Below are 8,828 nucleotides of genomic sequence, written 5' to 3' on the forward strand. Positions count from 1 at the left end.
AAAAAAAAAAAAAAAAATCTTTTTGTTAAAGTTTGGTACTTCATTTTTTGTTAACTACCTATTCTTGACATTTTACTACTACTGTGTTGACTGTTTTCTTACTAATTTATCCATCATATGTATTGCATATTGCAAATATTTGATCGTTTATGTTTCATCCTTCCTTATGGTACTTAATAAAAGTAATCATTTAATATTTTCACCAAAAAGCATAAATTCTGGCAACTTTTAAAATGAGTACATTTTTTCATTGCTAGCTTGGTAATGTATGCAAGTAGTTCTACCGGATACTTGTTTAGGAGCCTGCCGCTTGAGCTGTAGGAAGATTACTGGGCCCTACAATAAACTACCAGAGGTGCTTGTGGCTGCTGCTCTTCAGCGACTGAGTGATCCTTTGTGCTTGAAGCTTGGAGGCTGCACACAGCTGAAACCGGCCCCTGCACAGACAAGCAGCCGAGGCAGCAAAGCACTGGGGACCACGCCAGTCCCTGCTGCCACTGGATGGCAGGAGGGAGCAGTACTCAGCATGCCCGCTAGGGCACTTAGCACCAGGGAGCAGAATTAGTGATGCGTGGCTCTGTCAATTTCCTTACCTGCACTATTCAAGCTGAAAATGGAGTTGCTTCAGGTGCTCTGGCTCACAGGATGTCAGCAGTTCCTCTCCTCTTTGACTCAGAAAAAGAAAGTAGATTTGAAAAGCACCCACCAGAGCTCCCAGCTTGCAAGGTGGTGAGGGATCCAGAGGGAGCTGCTCTGCCGTGCATCTGTGGAGTAGCCAAGCAACGATCACTCATTCTTCTTAACTAAAAAACTGAACAACACCAAAAAGGAACAATTTAACACTGAAAGCCATCTTCGATAAATGCTCAAGTTTCTTGAGATCTGCAGCTGTGGGATATATAGGAAGTACAAGGAACCAGATGTTTGCCAGAGCTTGCTAACAAACTTCATCCTGTCGCAGGGATGGAATAACAATCTCAGGAGGCAGGGATGAGACAGAAGAGGGATGGGATCTGTTCTTGGTGGAGAGCCATGTGGCTCTTTCTCCCCATGTACTTCTTCCTAGAAGGGAACTGAGACTTAGGGGCTGCCAGCCAAGCCCATAAAGTCTTGAGTCCACCATTTATTTCATCAAGTTGTGGCAGTAAATAGCCAGGTTTACTCAAACACAGTCCACAGTTCATAGTCTCCCTATGCTTGCAGTGTGTGTTCCTTCCTACGTTGGTCAATGGAAACTCATCTCACAAAATGGCTCCACTGCTTCTTCATTGACATATTCAAAAAACTTGCAAGAAGCACAGCAAGAACTGAGAAAGGAAAGGGGTGGTGGTTGAGAGGTGGGAGGATCCACATTTTCCCAAAATAGTAGGATGGAATTGTAACCAACACCTTGGTAGAAAATTACAGCCTCTTCCCCACCACAATCCCTAAAAAGGGCAGTGATTGGCAGGTAAGGAAAGCAAAAGATGGAATAGGTTATAAATTAATTGGTAAAAAGAATAAATCCCTAAAGTAAACTGTCAGCCAGCTTCAAGCATATAAAATGCACGTGCATTATCTTCACTCTTCTGAATAACTGTACAGCCCTGCGCTATAGGAGCTGCTGTCACTGCAGAACCAGAGTCAGCTGCGGAAAGTCCTTGGCGAAGCCAGCTTCCCTCCAGCTCTTCCCTCCAGCCAAGTGGGAATGAGTCCTTCCCCTACTGCGTCAGCCCACTCTGTCCTCTCAGGTGGTAGCAGGAACCCTGGTAAGATTCTGGAAGGCAGCTGCATTTCACCCATTTTGGAGGTAATGAAAGCAGTAAGAGGTTTTTCAGCATCTGTCACATCATAATGTAAAAACATCCCCACCTTCAAAAGGCCTACCCTTTGTATCTCTATTATGCAAAGGAAGATAAGTCCAAGACAGCATAAAAGACAGGCTGTGTGAACCATTATCTTCAGTCCAACAGGGCTCTCTCACCTTAAACAACATGGTGGGTCTTTAAAATAAATACATTATAGAGCATAGAATGACAAACTATCTTGAAAGACAAAATTTTGCAGATCAGAGGAAAAAACCTTTTCGAATTTTTACATTGTGTAACAAGTTATATGCCCTATTCTATTCTTATGGGTATATCATCAGTACCTTCATAATAAATACTTTTGACTTTAGACTCAAAAATGCCCAGCTACTTAAAAAAAAAAAAGGCACAGAAACGACTTTTAAACAGCTGTTAAAAGGAATAATATGCCAGTGGTTTCCAAGGGAAATGTGGAAGGTGGGAGCTATCACTGTGAAATGGTGCAACTAATCCAGAACAATGCAGGTTTTTGTTACTGATGTAGGAGTTTAATCAGATGCCGAGGAACACTCGCTTGAAACTCAAACTCTTATCATCATCACTGGAAGCATTTCTTAGAACTTTCTCCTTGGGTACAAGTTTTTGCCTTCAAAAATGGCAGACAGGGCTGGGCATGGTGGCTCATGCTTGTAATCCCAGCACTTTGGGAGGTCAAGGCGGACAGATTGCTTGAGTCCAGGAGTTCGAGGCCAGCCTGGGCAACAAGACAAAACCCCATCTCTACTGAAAAATACAAAACAATTAGCTGGGCATGGGGCACACACCTGTTGTTTCAGCTACTTGGGAGACTGAGGTGGAGGACCACTTGAGTCTCAACCACTTGGTGGGAGGTTGAGGTTGCAGTGAGCTCTGATCATGCCACTACACTCCAGCCTGGGTGACAGAGTGAAGCTCTGTCTCAAAAAAAAAAAAAAAAAAAAAAAGCAGACAAAACCCATTACCAAACAAACTATTGCCAGAGCCACACAACCCACTCAGTAAGTGCTTGGTGACCTTCACCTTCCTCCTGCTCATCAGAACCAAATGGAAACAACCCTAAGAGAGAGAAAGAATCCCTGCTAAAGCTTTAAATCCTCATTTAAAGCATGCACAGCATCTAATTGTAAATTCAAACAACGGAAAAACAAATCCACTTGCCTCCTGGCAAAACATTCGTCATTAATGAGAACATGCTCTATGCTTTCTAAGTCATCACCAGGGAAAACCACTGTTCATTGTGTCTATAACCAGCTTCCCTATCATAGACAAACATGCATTTATTTTTGTAAAGGAGAGATTAGATTCTGTATTTTGATATCCAATTTTTAAAATACCAGTGTTACTGTAATCACTTTATGATTATTTGAAACCATTTCAATGGCAATATAGCATTAAAATAAAAGAACATGTCACAATTTATTTCACCATTTTCCTATTGGACATTTATGTGGTTTCCCATGTAAATTTATATTTATTTATGTGATTATTTGGTGAGCATTCATCTGCCTCATCAGATTGTAAACCTTTGTGTTTGTTTTTGGTCACCATTATTTCTCATTCCATAGCAGAACCTGAAATATACCAAGTGTTTATAGTGTCTGGTGAATGAACCTGTCCTTTAATTCTTGGCTCAAATCAGTCTCATCTACAAAACATTTCTGATCCTCACTTCAGCCATACATAATTATCTCTCTTTCTTCTAAAGTTTCCCTGTAGTTTTTATTTTTTTGTACCTCCCTTGTAGGGAAAAGAGGTAAAAGGCTATTAATTGAGTACTGTTATGTGTCAGGCACTGTGATGGTCATATTAAAGGAAAAAGTGCCAACAAGGTTGCACCTTAGCCTAGAGGACCAGCAAACAAACAAACAAACAAGCAAACTGCCATGAAATGTTCAGTTAAGGAAATTTCTAGAACTCTCCAGTGTCTCTATCAACTAATCTGGCTCTGGAAAAAGCTCTAGAGTCCCACCCTCGATGAGGTCTCTGTCCCCTCTGTGTGGGGACAGTTTGAGAGGACAGAAGCTTAGGAGATGGTCTTAGAAGAATGGGCACTAGAGTGAGTTCTGCACAGCTCTGAAGATCACAGAGGGTATCGGCAGAGCCTTGTGACATCATCTGCAAAGAGGGGGAAGTAAAGGAGAAAACCTGGATGGGAGGTCATTGGCCCACTCTCTAGAGAAAGAGAGTAGAAAGTAGTTATTTTGAGACTTTCTTGCCTTGTTAACACGTTGTACTTCTACTCAGAGGTTCCTGCCCAAAATCAAGACGGTTTCCTTCCCGCCTCAAACTGCAAGCCAGAAATAGTTATGTGAAGTTTCACTTGCTCAAGTTCACAGAGATCTGCATTTCCTTCCTCCTTTAAATGACACTTTATAAACTAATGAATTTCTCAGATTTTTTTCTACCTTACATATGGGAGACAAAAACCCCACAAGACTTCAGCACCAAGAGCTAATTGAAAATAATGCAAGACATTTGTGTTCCTCCACACATAAAGGTTCGTAGCTCCATTTTTGTGTGTGTCACAACACGTGTGAAAGCAGCTGAGCAGGCATCAAGTTAGTCCTGGCTAAGGATTCTGGGAAAAGCTACTTCACTCCCTAAGGACAGTCAGTGTATAAGAGGGATGTGGGAGGGAGGGAGGAGGGGATGGTAGCTGAAGGGTCCCACATTTAACCAGATTTGATTTTAGAAACAACATAACCTTTCAAAAGTCAAGCAGCTATATGATAGATTTCTATATGGATGAAAAATGACTCTACGGTATGAGCTAAACACGAAAGACCCCAACCAAATGAGAATGAAGTAGACACAAAAATGCTGAATGCAAAATCTTGCTCGCTACACATGTCCCTGTCTGAACACCCTCACTTCTTCATCCCTGCATAGTTCTAACCCTGTCTCTTACAAGGCACAGAGGCCACATTCAATTATCACAAGAGAGAAAAATAAACACAGGAACGTCCCCCAACACATCCCACAGACCACCCTTCACCCTCTGCTCATACTGTTTCCTCTCGTCTGCTCATGCCCAGGTCCCACCCACCTTTCTAGACTCACCCTAAAGTCTACTACAAACAGTGCAAGAACACATCAAGCCCAATGCACCATCTGCCATCATCTGTAAAGACTTCTTTTACCCATAGGATTTTAGAAGTCTACAAACATCATGAAAAACACAAACCAAATACTCACTGAAATTAACACCTGGAAGGTACATAGTGACTTCAGGAGAGTAACTGGGGCACTGATCACCTTCTACGTCTGTGCAGAGACTATTCAGAATCCAGAGAAATCCATTGCCTTTTTTCCTAACATGTCTGAGAGTAAGTCGGATCCTGTCTGAATGACCAGCCCTCATTAATAATACTGACATTTCCAGTATAGATGAGAGATAGCTCTGAAGTAATTTTCAATTAAAAAAATAAAGCTGTCTTGTGTTGACTCTCACTAAAAAAAGAAAGTTAACTTGTGTTGACTCTCAAAACCATAGTTATTAGAAAACACCATTTTCTTAAGTGTCAAAGAACCAAAACAGATGAAATTATTTCCCCATCAACCTCTCCTATCCCTGTCAGGAATTTCTTTCTCCCAATCAATATTCAAGCTGAAGAAATAGCTATTATTTCACTGTTCATGTGAGTCTCTGTGCCACCTTAAGAGATCAGAACAATGCAAAGAAGTGAGAGAAGAAAAGAACAGATGTTTTTCAGCCACAGCAGAAAGCCAGCACTTGGGGAGCTGAAGAGCTCAGTCCCTAGCACAGAACGGATGAGCAGTCAGCAGGGGTGAACTTCAGTCAGCTGTACAGCTTCTTTCACTCTGTTTTTGGCCTCCCATCATTAACACATCTGCAGTCCCTCCCTCCAGCTGCTTCTAGCTTGTGTTCATCCCTCAGAAGAGCAGTGGGCCTTCAGGAAGATCCAGACCAGTTAGACGAGCCAGGGAGCATCCTTGCTACTGGTAAGGCATTTCCCAAGGTGCACCCAGTTTTTCCAGGTGCACAGGTGAAAAGCTGCCCAAGCTTTCTGGAAACCTATGGACTTTCCCCTTTTCTGATTCCCAATGGACATTTGCATTTTCTGAACCAATTTTACCCTGGGACCTATATATCAAGTGGCAAACACCTTGTGTCATTCAGAATGTCTTCTGCAAAGCATCATGTTTATGCATTTGAAATCTTCTTAATCATTGTCTGCATTTCAGGCAACCCAGTAAGGTGAATAAAGCATGTCTGTTGCCCCCAACAGCCTGAAACTCATGTCTTCTGCCCTATTTTTCCAGGTAAAAGAAGTGCTGTTTTTACCATCTGCTCAGCCCTGTGCTCACTGCTGAAATGCACTTTCTACTGTCTTTCTTGGTGCTAGGTCTCTGAAAGCCTGTCCTCTTCCTTCCCTGGCTAGCTAACTTCCACCATCCAGCTACTCAGTCATCACTTCCTGCAGGAACCTAACTTCCCTCCTCAGACTAAATTAAATGCCCCCCTCTGTACTTATCTCCACCATTCAACAAAGAAAAGCAGAGAAATGCTGCCTTATTACTTGCTTGTTGCTAGGCATAGAAAGGTGCTGAATAAATCCTTGTGAATGACTTTCCGACTGCACAGGTGTGTTTGCTTTGCAAGGACAAGTATTCCATTTTACTCATCTAGCTCTAGCACCATGCAGGCACACAGTAGCTGCCCAGAGGCCTGAGCCAAGGGCAGCGAATAGCACAAGCTCGCAACATATGATCTGCCACTAATTCTGCCCAATGCACGAGGCGGAAGTCCTTGTAGTCAGGAAGTGGCTCAATGGAAGGTTTCACATCAACCATGTTCATCCATAGGTCCCTCATGATTTCCTCTAAAGTACCTTATCTCACTGGGGATGAGAATCAGGTTTTGGGTTTTGATAGTTTTTTCCTTTTTTTTTCATATTTTCAAAATGTGGTAAAATACACATAACATAAAATTTACCATCTTAGCCATTTTTGAGTGTACAGTTCTGTGACATCAAATGCATTCACCATGTTGTACAATCATCCCCACCATCCATCTTCAGAATGGTTTTCATCTTTTCGAACTGGAGCTCTACGCATTAAACAATCACTCTCATCCCCCTCCCCCCAGACCCTGGTAACCATCATTCTATTTTCTGTCTCTCTTAATTTGACAACTTTAGGTACCTCATATGTAGAGTTATACATTTATACGTTTCTCTTCTTGTGACCAGCTTATTTTATGTCCTCAAGGTTCATACATGTTATAGCACATTGCAAATTTTCTTGTTTTTTAAGGCTAACATTCCATTGTATGGATGTACCGCATTTTGTTTATCCATTCACTCATCAGTGGTCACCTGGGTTGCTTCTACATTTTGGCTATTGTAAGTAATACTGCTATACACATGGGTGTGCAAATATCTCTTCAAGTCTCTGCCTTCAGTTCTTTTGGGTATTATATTTAGTCTGTTCTCACACTGCTAATTAAAGACATCCTGGATGTACATGTAGAAAACCCCATCATCTCAGCCCAAAATCTCATTGGGCTGATAAGCAACTTCAGCAAAGTCTCAGGATACAAAATCAACGTACAAAAATTACCAGCATTCCTATACAACAGAGAGCCAAATCGTGAGTGAACTCCCATTCACAATTACTACAAAGAGAATAATAATCCAACTTACAAGGGATGTGAAGGACCTCTTCAAGGAGAATTACAAATCACTGCTCAAGGTGTGTTTGCTTTGCAACACAGGAGAGGACACAAATGGAAAAACATTCCATGCTCATGGATAGGAAGAATCAATATCATGAAAATGGCCATATTGCCCAAAGTAATTTAGAGATTCAGTGCTATCCCCATCAAGCTACCATTGACTTTCTTCACAGAATTGGAAAAAAACTACTTTAAAGTTTATATGGAACCAAAAAAGAGCCCACATTGCCAAGACAATCCTAAGCCAAAAGAACAAAGCTGGAGGCATCACGTTACCTGACTTCAAACTGTACTACAAGGCTGCGGTAATCAAAACAGCATGGTACTGGTACCAAAAGAGATCTATAGACCAACGGAACAGAACAGAGGCTTCAGAAATAACACCACACATCTACAACCATCTGATCTTTGACAAACCTGACAAAAACAAGCAATGGGGAAAGGATTCCCTATTTAATAAATGGTGTTGAGAAAACTGGCTAGCCATCAGCAGAAAGCTGAAACTGAATCCCTTTCTTACACCTTATACAAAAATTAACTCATGGTGGATTAAAGACTTAAATGTAAGACCTGAAACCATAAAAACCCTAGAAGAATACCATTCAGGACAATACTGTTCAGGACATAGTAATGGGAAAAGACTTCATGACTAAAACACCAAAAGCAATAGCAACAAAAGCCAAAATTGACAAATGGGATCTAACTAAACTAAAGAGCTTCTGGACAGCCAAAGAAACTTATCATCAGAGTGAACAGGCAACCTACAGAATGGGAGACGATTTTTACAATCTGTCCATCTCACAAAGGGCTAATACTGAGAATGTACAAAGAACTTAAATTTACAAGAACAAAACAACCCCATCAAAAAGTGTGCAAAGGATGTGAACAAACAATTCTCAAAAGAAGACATTTATTCAGCCAGCAAACATAGAAAAAAAGTTCATCATCACTGGTCATTAGAGAAATGCAAATCAAAACCACAATGAGAGGCCATCTCACATCAGTTAGAATGGTGATCATTAAAAAGTCAGGAAAGAACAGATGCTGGAGAGGATGTGGAGAAACAGGAACACTTTTACACCATTGGTGGGAGTGTAAATTAGTTCAACCATTGTGGAAGACAGTGTGGTGATTCCTCAAGGATCTAGAAGCAGAAATACCATTTGACCCAGCAATCCCATTACTCGGTATATACCCAAAGGATTATAAATCATTCTACTATTAAGACACATGCACACGTATGTTTATTGTGGCACTGTTCACAATAGCAAAGACTTGGAACCAACCCAAATGACCATTAATGA

Source organism: Colobus angolensis, unplaced genomic scaffold (assembly GCF_000951035.1).
Source record: "Colobus angolensis palliatus isolate OR3802 unplaced genomic scaffold, Cang.pa_1.0 Scaffold6, whole genome shotgun sequence".
Lineage (NCBI taxonomy): Eukaryota > Metazoa > Chordata > Mammalia > Primates > Cercopithecidae > Colobus > Colobus angolensis.